Below are 15584 nucleotides of genomic sequence, written 5' to 3'. Positions count from 1 at the left end.
CCCCCCCCAACCCCCAACCTCCACCCCGGCACTGAACCCGCCCCAACCTCCACCCCAGCACGGACCCCCTCCCGGCACCCCCCCGGAGCCCAGCCTACTCTAACCACCCCCCCCCCCCCGCCGCACACACACACACACAAGCCGAGACACACCTCTCCTCAGGCAATCAGTCTGCGGCCACGCCATTTCCTGCCCAGAGCCAACCCCCCAGGCCGTCACTCACCTCCACGCTGGTCGGCGTGAGCCTGGAGCACCGGGTCACGCCGATGAAAAGGAGGTTTGATTCACGTCGACGTGAACGGTCATCACGTCGACGGGACTTCGGCACATCCGGAAGGGAGAATATCGGCAGGCCGAAAATCGGCTGCCTTGCGCAGACCCGTGACATTCTCCGCCGCAGCGGCGCCATTAACGCCCTGCCGACTTTTCTCCCTTCGGAGACTTCGGCGGGGGCGGCGGCGGGATTCACGGCGGCCAACGGCCATTCTCCGACCCTCTGGGGGGTCGGAGAATGACGCCCCTGGATTTTAACTCCATCACAAATGTTGGCTTGATACCTTTTTATGGAAAGTATAATAATAATAATAATTTTTATTGTCACAAGAAGGCCTACATTAACACTGCAATGAAGTTACTGTGAAAAGCCCCTCGTCGCCACATTCCAGCGCCTGTTCGGGTACACGGTGGGAGAATTCAAAATGCCCAAATTACCTAACAGCATTACTTTTGGGACTTGTGGGAGGAAACCGGAGCACCCAGAAGAAACCCACGCAGACACAGGGAGAGCAAGATTCAGACTCCGCACAGATAGTGATTTAGGCCGGTAATTGAACCTGGGACCCTGGTGCAGTGAAGCAGCAGTGCTAACCACTGTGCTACCGCACCGCCTTATCTATAAATATCTATAAATCTTCGATTTTAAATTGTTAATTATTAATTGTGAGGATCCCACACTTCCAAAATCTTGCATGAAGGAGGTTATATCTCATTGTTCAAGATTCCTTTTTCAATTCCTTTCAAAACCATAAATACGGCAATTAATGTATAAATTAATGTTCTATATTTGTGGGAATATTTGCTTAATTTGTGTAATTTCTCCTCATAATATAACGCTTGGAGCCTTGGCAATGTTTTTGTGATGAATAATGAATGGAAAATAAAAAGATATACAAACACGATGGACAACTCATATTGAAAATGAATAGTGTCTGAATATGCTGGCAAAGATTAGTAACTCAACTCAAACAATTATCAATTGATGACCAAAGTAAAAGTAAAATGGATTCGGGTACAATCAAGTTTCTCAGGTCAAACTGCTGTTTTGCAACTACATTTGTCACCGAGCAGAGAACCAAATTGTAACCAAATATATAAGTTAGGTTTTTCTCTATTATTGGTTAAGTACAAATGTTTGTAGATTCAGGGTCTACTTAGCTCGCGGAACCAAAAATTTATCTTTTACAAAAACGTTCCACAGAATTGTCTTAAGCTTCAAACTCTTCCATTACGTTGATTCAAGATTATTCACTAACCATTGCGTATAGTCAAGTAAGTGCTACATACTATTGCGGAATCGTGCTTTATATCAAAAAATGATTTTTTAATTTACTAACTTAATACACCAAATAGATTTTTTTTAAAAAGACTAAACTATATTCCAGTGACTTATGATCATAGTTAAAGATAACTTCACATTTGCATCACGATGTATCCTACATTCCAAATGTATTGAAATGGAGACAACCTGTTTGCAAGCCACCCTTGGATCAATAGCCCTGAGAGTGATGAATGGGTGTAATTTAATCACATTAGCAAAGTGTCAAGGTAATCACTTGACAACCCAAATGGGTAGAGACAAACCACTAGGCATGATCATTTGGACAGTGGGACCCAGACTGATAAAGGAATTCCCAACCATGATCTAATCAAGCCGTAATTGGAATACACTAGCCATGAGCATATCTGTGTCTCTGAGCAGTTGGAGAGATATGTTGATATGACAAGACAACACTTTGTTGTATTAAGACCCTATTTTTTAAGCAGGGTAAGTCAACCAACTGGAATGTTGAAGGAGTAAGACCCTGAGTACATTATTGTTCATCTCTCTCTCCACTGCTCCCCCTTCTCTCTCCCTCTTTCACTCCATCTCCATCCAACTGGCAAATTTTGAACCCTGCCTGCTGATTTGACTACACAGTTGCAGCAGTCAGAGATTTTACAAAATAATTCAACCTTGTGTTACTGTCTCCAGAAAAACAGATAAATTGCCCATCTACGTTTTAAACTGCAGGACCACAGATTTCATTCATAAGCAAGCTGATTCATCAAACTTCAAGAGCTGTATATCCCTTTTTCCAGACTCTAAATTACTTAATCTATCTTCCCACTTTGGGGTGTGTGTATGAGTGCATGTCAAAGTTAAAAAATGTAATTGACTTAGATTGGGTTAAATTGGGCAACACAGTGGTTAGCACTGTTGCTTCACAGCAACAAGGTCACAGGTTCGATTCCCGGCTTTGGTCACTGTCTGGGCAGAGTCTACATGTACTCCCGGTGTCTGCATGGGTTTCCTCCAGGTGCTCCGGTTTCCACCCACAAGTAAGGTTTCAAGGTTGCAGGAGTGTACCGGCAGGCAGGAAGGTGGTTTAAAGTGTGTCTTCTTCAATGCCAGGAGCATCCAGAATAAGGTGGGTGAACTTGCGGCATGGGTTGGTTCCTGGGACTTCGATGTTGTGGCCATTTCGGAGACATGGATAGAGCAGGGACAGGAATGATTGTTGCAGGTGCCGGGGTTTATATATTTCAGTAAGCGCAGGCAGGGAAGGTGGTAAAAGAGGGGGAGGGGTGGCATTGTTAGTCAAGGACAGTATTACGGTGGCAGAAAGTATGTTTGATGAGGACTCGTCTACTGAGGTAGTATGGACTGAGGTTAGAAACAGGAAAGGAGAGGTGACCCTGTTAGGGATTTTCTATAGGCCTCCGAAAAGTTACAGAGATGTAGAGGAAAGGATTGCAAAGATGATTCTGCATAGGAGCGAAAGCAACAGTGTAGTTGTTATGGGGGACTTTAACTTTCCAAATATTGACTGGAAACGCTATAGTTCAAGTACTTTAGATGGGTCCATATTTGTCCAATGTGTGCAGGAGGGTTTCTTGACACAGTATGTAGATAGGCCAACGAGAGGCAAGGCCATATTGGATTTGGTACTGGGTAATGAACCAGGACAGGTGTTAGATTTGGAGGTAGGTGAGCACTTTAGTGATAGTGACCACAATTCAATTAGTGATGGAAAGCGATAGGTATATACCGCAGGGCAAGAGTTACATCTGGGGGAAAGGCAATTATGATGCGATGAGGCGAGACTTAGGATGCATAGGATGGAGAGGAAAGCTGCAGGGGATGGGCACAATGGAAATGTGGAGCTTGTTCAAGGAACAGCTACTGTGTGTCCGTGATAAGTGTGTACCTGTCAGGCAGGGAGGAAGTGGTCGAGCAAGGGAACCGTGGTTTACTAAAGCAGTCGAAACACTTGTCAAGAGAAAGAAGGAGGCTTATGTAAAGATGAGACATGAAGGTTCAGTTAGGGCGCTCGAGAGTTACAAGTTAGCTAGGAAGGACCTAAAGAGAGAGCTAAGAAGAGCCAGGGGGGTACATGAGAAGTCTTTGGCAGGTAGGCTCAAGGATAACCCTAAAGCTTACTATAGATATGTCAGGAATAAACGAATGACTAGGGTAAGAGTAGTGCCAGTCAAGGACAGAAGTTGTGCTTGTATTCCGAGGAGATAGGAGAGTTACTGAATGAATATTTTTTTGTCAGTATTCACACAGGAAAAAGATAATGTTGTCGCGGAGAATACTGAGATTCAGGCTACTAGGCTAGAAGAGCTTGAGGTTCATAAGGAGGAGGCGTTAGCAATTCTGGAAAGTGTGAAAATAGATAAGTCCGCTGGGCCGGATGGGATTTATCCTAGGATTCTCGAGGAAGCTAGGGAGGAGATTGCTGAGCCTTTGGCTTTGATCTTTAAGTCATCTTTGTCGACAGGAATAGTGCCAGAAGACTGGAGGATAGCAAATGTTGTCCCCTTGTTCAAGAAGGGGAGTAGAGACAACCCCGGTAACTATTGACCAGTGAGCCTTACCTCTGTTGTGGGCAAAATCTTGGAAAGGTTTATAAGAGATAGGATGTATAATCATCTGGAAAGGAATAATTTGATTAGAGATAGTCAACACGGTTTTGTGAAGGGTAGGTCATGCCTCACAAACCTTATTGAGTTCTTTGAGAAGGTGACCAAATAGGTGGATGAGGGTAAAGCAGTTGATGTGGTGTATATGGATTTCAGTAAAGCGTTTGATAAGGTTCCCCACGGTAGGCTACTGCAGAAAATATGGAGGCATGGGATTCACGGTGATTTAGCAGTTTGGATCAGAAAGTGGCTAGCTGGAAGAAGACAAAGGGTGGTGGTTGATGGGAAATGTTCCGATTGGAGTCCAGTTACGAGTGGTGTACCACAAGGATTTGGGGCGTCATTCTCCGCCGGCGGAAGTCTCCGTTTTGCTGGCACCAGGGGGTTTCCCGACGGCGTGGTGCTGCCCCACAATGGGAAACCCCATTGACCGGCCGGTGTTACGGAGACTCCCGCCGGCCGGTCAGCGCAGAAATGTGGCGGGGCGGGTAGGAGAATTTCGCCCCTGTTTTGGAGCCACTGCTGTTTGTCATTTTTATAAATGACCTGGAGGAGGGCGTAGAAGGATGGGTGAATCAATTTGCAGATGACACTAAAGTCGGTGGAGTTGTGGACAGTGCGGAAGGATGTTACAAGTTACAGAGGGACATAGATAAGCTGCAGCGCTGGGCTGAGAGGTGGCAAATGGAGTTTAATGCAGAAAAGTGTGAGGTGATTCATTTTGGAAGGAATAACAGGAACACAGAGTACTGGACTAATGTTAAGATTTTTGGCAGTGTGGATGAGCAAAGAGATCTCGGTGTCCATGTACATAGATCCCTGAAAGTTCCCACTTAAGAGGGTTGTTAAGAAGGCGTACGGTGTGTTAGCTTTTATTGGTAGAGGGACTGAGCTTCGGAGCCATGAGGTCATGCTGCAGCTGTACAAAACTCTGGTGCGGCCGCATTTGGAGTATTGCGTGCAATTCTGGTCGCTGCATTATAGGAAGGATGTGGAAGCATTGGAAAGGGTGCAGAGGAGATTTACTAGAATGTTGCCTGGTATGGAGGGAAGATCTTATGAGGAAAGGCTGAGGGACTTGAGGCTGTTTTCGTTATAGGGAAGAAGGTTAAGAGGTGACTTAATTGAGGCATACAAGATGATCAGAGGATTGTATAGGGTGGACAGTGAAAGCCTTCTTCCTCGGATGGTGATTTCTAGCACGAGGGGACATAGCTTTAAATTGAGGGGAGATAGATATAAGACAGATGTCAGAGGTAGGTTCTTTACTCAGAGAGTAGTAAAGGCGTGGAATGCCCTGCCTGCAACAGTAGTGGACTCGCCAACACTAAGGGCATTCAAATGGTCATTGGACAGACATATGGACAATAAGGGAATAGTGTAGATGGGCTTTAGAGTGTTTTCACAGGTCGGTGCAACATCGAGGGCCGAAGGGCCTGTACTGCGCTGTCATGTTCTATGTTCTATGTTCTAAGTCCCGAAAGACGTGCTTGTTCGGTGAATTGGACATTCTGAATTCTCCCTCTGTGTAACCGAACAGGCGCGGAATGTGGCGACTAGGAGCTTTTCACAGTGACTTCATTGGAGTGTTAATGTCAGCCTACTTGTGACAATAAAGATTTTAATTAAATACAACAAAAACTATGCTCTTTTCTATTTAAAAACTCAAGGGAAAGGATTCTCCACTCCCCCCGCTAAAATCGTGAATACTGATTGTGCGGAGAATCCCGTGTGTCCCAAAATTCGGGACTGGTGCCAGGGGCGAGATTCTCTGACCCCCCGCCGGGTCGGAGAATCGCCGGGGGCTGGCGTGAATCCCGCCCCTGCCGGTTGCCGAATTCTCCAGCACCGGAGATTCGGCGGGGGCGGGAATTGCGGCGCGTCGGTTGGCGGGCCCCCCGACGATTCTCCGGCCCGGATGGGCCGAAGTCCCGCTGCTAGAATGTCTGTCCCGCCGGCGTGGATTAAACCACCTCTCTTACCGGCGGGACAAGGCGGTGCGGGCGGGCCCCGGGGTCGTGGGGGGGGGAGGGGCGCGGGGCGGTCTGGCCTCAGGGGTTGCCCCCACGGTGGCCTGGCCCGTGATCGGGACCCACCGATCCGTGGGCGGGCCTGTGCTGTGGGGGCACTCTTTTCCTTCCGCCTTCGCCACGTTCTCCACCATGGCGGAAGCGGAAGAGACCCCCTCCACTGCGCATGCGCGGGGATGCCGTGAGCGGCCGCTGACGCTCCCGCGCGTGCGCCGCCCAGCAATGTCATTTCCGCGCCAGCAGGCGGGGCACCAAAGACCTTTCCCGCCAGCTGGCGGGGCGGAAATCAGTCCGGCGTGGGCCTAGCCCCTCAAGGTAAGGGCTCGGCCCCCCAAGATGCGGAGGATTCCGCACCTTTGGGGCGGCGCGATGCCGGACTGATTTGCACCATTTTTTACGCCGGCCGGCGGACATCGCGCCGATTACAGAGAATTTCGCCCCAGGTGTCAGATCCGTTGCAAGTATCCAGTTCTGTCCTGCCAGCCATGATGGGCTTGATGCCCAGAGCGGATGTAAACCCTATTTGCATGCAAAACCCCTTTCTTCATATCATTAGTGGGCTTGAACCCCAATTCTAAGCCTTCCTGCAATACTCCACCCAGCGGGAATTCCACCGGATGAGCTTTAGTGCAGGTCTTGACAAGGGTAGATCTGGTGCATTGAACATCGAGAGTGGTCAAAGAGGTAGGTCCAGTGCCCATGTGCCCCTCTGCCACTAGCTACCAGACTGCTGAGGGAGCGGGCCCAAGAGTACTGGGTGTTGGGTCGGCTCGAGCTGAGGCAAGGGGTTGACCTCAGGATTCTCCCCGGGAATGGGTGTCTTGTGGCTTGACTGCCCATTCTAGCCCTGGGAAACCTGAAGATCATGCTTGGCATGGAGATTTCAGGCAGCTCTCTCATTAAAATCTTTGGCAGTGGGGGTGGGGGTGGGGGGTCACCAATTCCATTGTGGAAGGGGAAGAGGGCCTGTCTGTGAACGCTGGGGTTGGAGCGCCCTTTAAAAATGGTGCCCAGAAATCAGTGAAACCGACTGGCCGGCATGCTGCCAGATATGAATAATTTATCAGACTAAAGGTGGGACAATCCCACCACGGATATGCTCCTAGCACTGCGGGAACTACTCCAGTTTCCCACCTGTGGCAGCACTTTTTTTGAAAACTGGATATTCGTGCCCAGAAACCATCTGATTGTGCACTTTATGGCAACAGCATACAAACAGCTTTAACAATCATTGAGAAGTATAACTCTTTAAAGGTCAAACGAGAAGAGCCATTCAACCCCTTCTTACCTGATTGTGACAGTAACCAAAAATGTATCTTGTATACTAAATATATTATAGGGACATTAATATTTATAATTTTTTCTTTTTAAGAAGTCCGTTGGGATCTCGGGTAATTTACTGTACTCCCACTCTGATACATGAACACTGAAATGGCTAAAAATACCAATGCACAGATCCTGCTGAACGGTAGCACAAGTAGATTGCACTGTGGTCCCATGTTCAATTCCTCGCTGGGTCACTGCCTGTGAGGAATTTGCACATTCTCCCAGTGTGTGCGTGGGCTTCCTCCGGGTGCTCCGGTTTCCTCCCACAGTCCAAAGACGTGCAGCTTAGGTGGATTGGCCATGCTAAATTGCCCTTAGTGTCCAAAAAGCTTAGGAGGTTATTGGGTTACGGGAATAGGGTGGACGTGAGGGCGTAATGTGGGTGGGTGCAGACTCGATGGGCTGAATGGCCTCCTTCTGCACTGCATGTTCTATGTTCTACGGGACTGGTGGCGTTTGAACGGTTGGACAGGTGAGTTGGTTGGAGGTTTATGCAGGACCTCTGATGCTTCGACTTTGCTTTTGCATGTTCCTGACAAATCCTCTCGATGTGCCTGGTGCCCTCCTGAATTAACTTTCTCCATTTCGGTCAGCCATGGACCAGGGTTGGCAGGGGATGATTGACCTCTTCAGGGAGGCATTGAGGTCATCCCGAAAATGCCTGCACTGTCATCCTGGGTGTCTCCTGCAATGACTGAGCTCTGGGCAGTTGTTTCTGGAATCTGGGCCTGGATTCTCCTTTCTGGGGACTAAATCCCCACGCCGTCAGGAGAACCGGCGCCAACCACTTCGGCGTCAACAGTCCCCGAAAGTGCGGAATTCTCTGCACTTTCAGGGGCTAGGTGGACGCCGGAGGGGTTGGCACCTCTCCAGCCGGTGCCGAAGGGACGGCGCGGGTTTGTGCATGCGCTGAATGGCTGGCGTAATCGCACACATGCGCTGAACTGCCGGCATGGTTCCGCGCTTGCCCAGACCGGCCGGCGTATTTTGGCGCATGCGCGGGGGTTCTCTTCTCTGCGCTGGCCATGGCAGAGCCCTACAGGGACCGGCGCGGAAGGAAGAAGTGCCCCCACGGAACAGGCCCGCCCGTAAATGGATGGGTCCCGATCACGGGCCAGGCCACCGTGCCCCCCCCCCCCCCCCGAGGACCGACCCGCCGACCTACCTGCCAGGGCCCGCTGGTACGTGCGTTGAGTGATTCACGCCGGTAGGACTGGCCAAAAACGGCCGGCCGCTCGGCCCATCGGGGCCTGGTGAATTGCCGGGTGGGCATGTGAATCCCACCCCCGCCCGAAAAACGGCGCCGGAGAAAATGGCAGCCGGCGACGGGGCTGGATTTGCGTCGCCCCCCCCCCGGGGATTTTCCAACCCGGCGGAGTTCGGAGAATCCTGCCCCTGGTGTTAGTCATATGACTGAAATATCCTGCTCAGCTGAGTTTGTTCAGAGTGATTAGTTCCTCAATGCTCGACATTTTGGCTTGGGAGAGGATGCTACTGTTGGATTGCCTTTCTTGTCACTGGATTTGGAGGATTTTGCAAAGACACTTCTCCAGTGCATTGAGGTGACTGTGCAGGCTGTCCAAGTCTCTGAAACATACAGGAGCACAGGGACCACTGCCGCCAGGAAACCAAAACTGATCTCGGCTTTTGCACAACCATTCCTCATACTCCATGACTGATGCAGAGAGTGCAGGACTCCTAAAAGAATGTGAATTATCTGGTGATCCTAACAGAGCAGACCACTTCACTGAATCACTCACTGTTGTCAATAGTCAGGGCAGCATGTGGTGCAGTGGTTAGCACTGGGACTACGGCGCTGAGAACCGGGTTAGAGTCCCGGCCCTGGGTCACTGTCTGTGTGGAGTTAGCTCATTCTCACCCCCATAACCCAGATGTGCAGGTTAGGTGGATTGGCCACACTAAATTGCCCCTTAATTGGAAAAATAAATAATTGGGCACTCTAATTTTTTTTTTTTTAATGTTGTCCATAGTCCCAGCATATTTGTGCCCATATGACAAGATTCAATTTTCCTCATTCCAGTTGGAAATGCTGGACAATTATTTGCCATCTCGGAGCAGCCTAAAGAATCACTTACATTCAATCACCCATCAGTCACTCCAAACCTAATTGCCAGTCATCTGCCCCAGGTAGCAAGAATGTCAATGGAAAATAAAATAACATGCATCACCGAGAACAAGCTGAAAAAATAACTGCAGCAACATGCAGAACACGTGGTCCTCAAATACTCTTTTCCTCAGTCTGAGGGATCGTTGAGCTGTCACATTGGAGGCAACAATGATGATTTTTCATCCGTATCTGCCTTCAACAGAAGACTCCCAGGATATGAAAAATAGTTCACATTTTCCAGGATCTCACCGTTGATTTTCATCAAAGGTTTGGGCAGAGGAATGAGTGCTTTGATGTGGCGCCTCGTTGAAAGAGGTGTTTCGTGTCTTGGATTTTTTTCATATGCCTCGGACAAGGACCTGGAACTCTTCACCTATAGCCAAGCGCTGAAGGGGGAATGTGGCAAAGAATGAAGCCTGGAGTGGTACTCTTCAAGGTCATGGAGGCAGTCTGTGCTTGCTGAAGAACAGACTTTGAAGAACTGCTCAGCTGAGACTGTCTTTGACGAAAAGGACCTCAACTCCATTATAATCTTCCCCAGAAATTAAAAAACGAATTTTAACAACCGGAGGGAGAAGGCTGTTAAATCCCTGAAAAGTTGCATTGAGTCAAGAGGTTTATATGATCTTGCCCATTCTTAGCTTTGACCCAGTTGGGTTTGCGACTGTCTGCAATTATACAAACATGCAAATTAGGAGCTGGAATTGGCCATTTGGACTCTCGAGCCTGCCATTTGATCCTTACAATTATTATGTATTGTATAGAGTGACAAAAAATTATAATATGCAAACAGTTAATGAACTTCGAAATTAATCCTGAATTAAGGATTTAACTGTCAGCAAATGTTTTTCCTAAGCTGCCTGCATCTCGCCATGGTCCAGTGGGGAGTATTTCTTCAGTGAAACTGACAGGCTAAGAAGTCTTCAAAGGGTGAAGCTGAAGAGCTGCAACCCTGCCGAAATGAAAGATTGGTACTCACAGCACTTCTTTTGAGAGCGTGCTCTCGCTGCTTGACAGGTCATTTCCAATGTCATGGAAAATTGTTCACTTGTTTGGAACTACACTCCCCTTGACCTGCATTTCATTGCTGTTGGTCTTCAGCATGGCATAAGAGCAGCAAATGCAGCTCTATCTTGCACTTCTGATAAGGAACCAGACATAACAACAACAACTGCAGCTGCACCTGGAGCAACACCAACAGCAATAATGGCTGTTATGTTAGTTGTATATTGCTCCACGGGGCAGAAGGGATGAGCACAGAGATCCAGCTGAAAAGAATCAAGACCTACAGCACAGGGTCTACAAGTAGAGGATCAAGTGTCTCGGCATGTGTCAGCACCAGTGCCTCAGGAGGCTCCAGTTTTCATCGCCGATCATTACTGACACCTGCAACCTCCTGGAACAAGACTCCGTTCACAGTGGGCCATGTGGATACACATTGCTAGAGACCATTGAGGCACCTATCACTGGACGGCCCTACGGTTGCTGAAACCACAGCAATGAATGCATAGTTAAGCCATTTTGCCTCTGCCAGGACCATTTCCTTTGACCAAATTTAATGCATCATTCTGCCTGCCGTCTCTGATTGGCTGGAGAACGCGGCGGCAGGATGCTAAATCATGGCTGATTTAAAGAACCACAGCAAAGCTGTCTGACAAAAAAAAAACCTGACTGAGCCTGGCCTCCCAATGCACATATTTATTCAGGTGATACTTTACCCATTAAATCAGAGGTGTTCTTAATTTTAGAATTATTTAGTTGTGAAATATGTACCCCAAGGCACAGAAAGAGAAGGTATTTCTAAACCAAAGGAAATTGTTATTGGGAAAATTAATACAAATGCCTATGGGCTAATTATTATTTTCATTTTATAAGCAATCCATGTTGTTTGTCTCTCCCCTGGTGCGCCTTTATGTTCTTCTTCTTCAAACCCACACATGCAAGCATGCACACACACAACAATGTCTGAATTTGCTTCCATTGTACTTCCCACAACCATTTATAAGAGTTTAAAACCAATAAATGTATATTAGGTGTGTTTAGAAATGTCTGAGAAGATCTTGATTGTTGGTATCTCAGCTTTTTAGTCTACTTTTTGTCCTGATTACTGAATTAAGTCCATTTGTTTCCAAGCTCCAGCTTCAAGTTCAATAGATCTGCGTCAGTTGATAGCAATCTATTTGAATTTCTGAAATGAGGCCAACCTGTTCATTTTATCCAGTACATTTATAGGTCAGATATTAATCCTGGTCTGTCACTATTGTCTTATATCATCAGTGATGCATCTTGATGAAATAAATGGCATACTGACAACCCTGGTCTTAATCAGCAATGGAACAAATCAAAATGATCATTTGAAGACTTTTGTAAGTTGACAAATGATTAAGTATTCATGTCAATTTTGGATAGGTGCAGTCAGACTTGGGTAACACTTCACACACAAAAATGTCACAACATAAACTGACTGTCTTTGAGTTGTATTGTTATCCTGCATCAGATTTATTGCAGGAGTCATATTGAGTTCAATCAGCAGACGCAGTAAATGTAAAAGAAATTGTGAAAAATTAATAAACATAACATTGAATTGTTGTATCACTCCTGGAACTAGATGAACTTTAATTTTTTTCACCTTGATAAACTATAATCTTAAAAAATATATTTACATATTTATTTTATATGCACAAAAATTACAGCTTCATCAAACACTTGATTGTTATGGCATCTCAACATAAGACAGATGGAAAACAACATTGCATGACCCTAACAGATTGCTTTTGGTGTAATTCCTTCCAGCAGACTTCACAGCATATAAAAGAAATCCAGAATTGACTACTAATTACCAAGAAAATCTTTAATCATGTGTCATATATAATTTACTTGAAACAAAAAGCAAATCTTCTAATTAGTTGCATCTTTTGAAGGTTAACCCTCGGAGACCCAATGCTGCAGCATCTGTGTGGCACTTCACTAATCTGACAAGGTTAGCATTTTTCAGTTGAAAAGATCAGTATAAATAATAAATCGTGGCATGTATTATTTATACTTATTTTCTCACAGTTTTCAGCATAAATTTTTTAAAAATATTGAATGTCTTCAAAATTTGTTTCTTTTAGTTCTAGGGAAAGAATGCCCTCAGAAGTAGTTTTTCTCAAATTGATTTTAGTGCACTATGAATAGAACACTTACATGACTGAATAATTTTTGACTTTCTCAGTCCTTTTAGAACTTTCATCATTTTTATTACATTTCGTATTGAATGTAGATCAAAAGTAATTCCATTGCAACTATTAGTAGCAAGGTGATGTAAGACCTTTAACATTTAAAAAAAATACAATTAGATATAATCTTAGACATCAATGTGCCTCAGTTTTTGTTGGATAAGAAGAATAAACAATAATCAAATAAACATGATATGCAATAACAAAATTCTGAATTCTGGAAAGTAGAGGGGTAGAATTTTTGGGCTGTTCTCACCAGTGGGATCTTCCGGTCCCTCTGATGGCGATCCCCTGTTGCGGGTTTCCCGACAGCCAGCGGTGGGCTCAGTTGAAAGTCCCATTGATAGCGGCGGACCATTGTACTATCTTACTGCTATAGCATTGTGAGGTTAATTTTGACCAGTTGCCGATGATGTAAAATTATTGATATCGGCTCAGTCATCTGTTAAATACATCTCATAATTTTAATTTCCATACATATAACAACAACGTAACAGTAAACTGTGAAACAGCTAATTTAGTGACCCTTGTTATTGTGCCCATGAACCTCTTCACCTCATTTTCATTTCCATTGAACTCTACAAAAACAAAAATCAGGAAAGGTGTTTAACATGCGACCAAGCCGATGTTGCACCTTTTGCATTATCTTCAAAAGTCAAAGTGACCCTCTTGGTGTTTGCCTTAGAGATTGAATGCAACAATGTGGAACACTATTTTCCTTTTGGTCCATGCTGACCACATTACATAATGACTATTCAGTTATCAGCAACCTTTGGCCTCATTGGAACCCACAGTCTGGTCTTTATTCCATGATGCCTGCCTTGACATCCGTTGTGCTTTTCCAGTCCAGTCTGCCTCCCAGATCCTCAGACCATTCTGTTTGCCATTGCAGATCCATCAATTTGGTAATAGTTTCCCAAGAGCTCAGAATTAACACTAATTTTAATGAACTGCTGATGTCAAATATAATTTTGGGAGAATGATATTCCCCACCCAACTTTTCAAAGTGTTACTTTTGGACAATTATTTTTACTCATGCATGAAAGAGGGAAATCTTATGAATTTACTTTTGAAGCGCTGTGACTATTAGCATATCATCAATAGATGCACTTATAAGTTAGCTTTGTTACTCTCTGCCTTAGTTCTTTATAGTTGCTGGATATAGTGGAGGATAACCATTACTGCTTTTATCTGTAATGGTCCCACTGCGACTGGAAGACTGGAAGCGTTCTGTATTAACTAGAGAAAATGAGAGCTCTAAAAGACAAGCACTGCTACTGACATCATACATACATGGTTTCTCAAAATCAGAAGTACATTCAAGCTAGATAAAAGGATGTTAGATTCCATTTATGCAGAAGATTATTTTCTCTCCAAGTAAGACATTGCAAAAATATTGATGTCACTGATAGAAACACATCACTAGAATGGTAACAGGTTTTCCTGCAGAATCACCAAATGCCCATGGTTTAAAGTATTATCTAACAACCAGTGGATCACCATCTAAAAGCTGGTCAGTGTTGCACTAGTCCCAGAAATTGATAAGGAAAAATTGAAGGCTGATAATCAAAATCGAGACCCTTTGAAAAGACGGGAGTAATAGTGAAAATACTGATTATAATGTAAGTAAAATACTGCAGGTGCTGGGGATCTTAAATGAAAATGGAAAAAGCCAGGAGGTATGGTTGTGGAGAGAAAAAGAGTTAGTGTTTCGTGTCTGGTAGGACTCTTCTTAGGAACTCCGATCGGACTTCAGAGTCTTTTCAGACTCAAAATGTTTTATAAGGCCCCGACGGAGTCCACATCAAGCAGTTCAAAGAAACTTTGGTTATTTACAATCATTGTTATACACATTACATGATCTGCCTTGCCAGTGCCAAACTGGCCAGCTTTCTATTCCATATAACTATACATTGTTTAAAGATCCACCGCCCTGATAACGGGGGAGCTTATTCTGCAAGGCTTACGGGGAAGTTAATTGTTCCCACCCTGTAAGACCCTTGCAGGTTATAATATCCCTCCCCCTCAAAACCCGAAGAATCCTCCGATGTCTGCGTGGAAGAGAAGGTGCAGGACTCGCTTTGTGTTTGACTGGTGGCCGAGCACCTGAGGTGCCGGATCAGCCAGTGTGAATCTGGAAGGCAAATGCCACTTTCTACTGTAAGGTCGTGGCAGATGCTCTGCTGGAGGCTGCTGTACTATTGATTGCCCATCGGAGATTTCTGATGTTTGACTTTCCATTTCCAAATCTGTGTCCACGACATCTCTCATATCGGTGTCTTGACCCCCTTGGGGCACCACTATGACCTGCTGTGTCATCAGAGTCAGCTGGGTGAAAACTTTATGCTCATGACAAAAGATTCAAAGCATTGGTCCCCTGGACCAAATGATACCAAGGTGCTTTCGCATGATCCAACCTTTAACTTGTATTTGATAGGAAACTGGCCCTGTCTTAGGAGAATAGTCCCAGAGATCAACTGTTCGCAGCTGCAAAATGTTGATTATACATCATGTCACCTTGTACAAAGCGTCTAGGTGGTTGACTCGAACGGAGCAACGCCCTTGTAGCTCTTGGTTGTGGAGCACTTTCACGCCTGTGTCAGGTAAAATCATACTAAGGCGGGATCGCAGCCTACAGCAAAACAGCATTTCAGCCAGGGCCATCCGAGTCATTGCGTGTGGTATGGTCCTGTAGCA

Source organism: Scyliorhinus torazame, chromosome 3 (genome assembly GCF_047496885.1).
Source record: "Scyliorhinus torazame isolate Kashiwa2021f chromosome 3, sScyTor2.1, whole genome shotgun sequence".
Taxonomy (NCBI): domain Eukaryota; kingdom Metazoa; phylum Chordata; class Chondrichthyes; order Carcharhiniformes; family Scyliorhinidae; genus Scyliorhinus; species Scyliorhinus torazame.
This window is presented reverse-complemented; position numbering follows the sequence as displayed.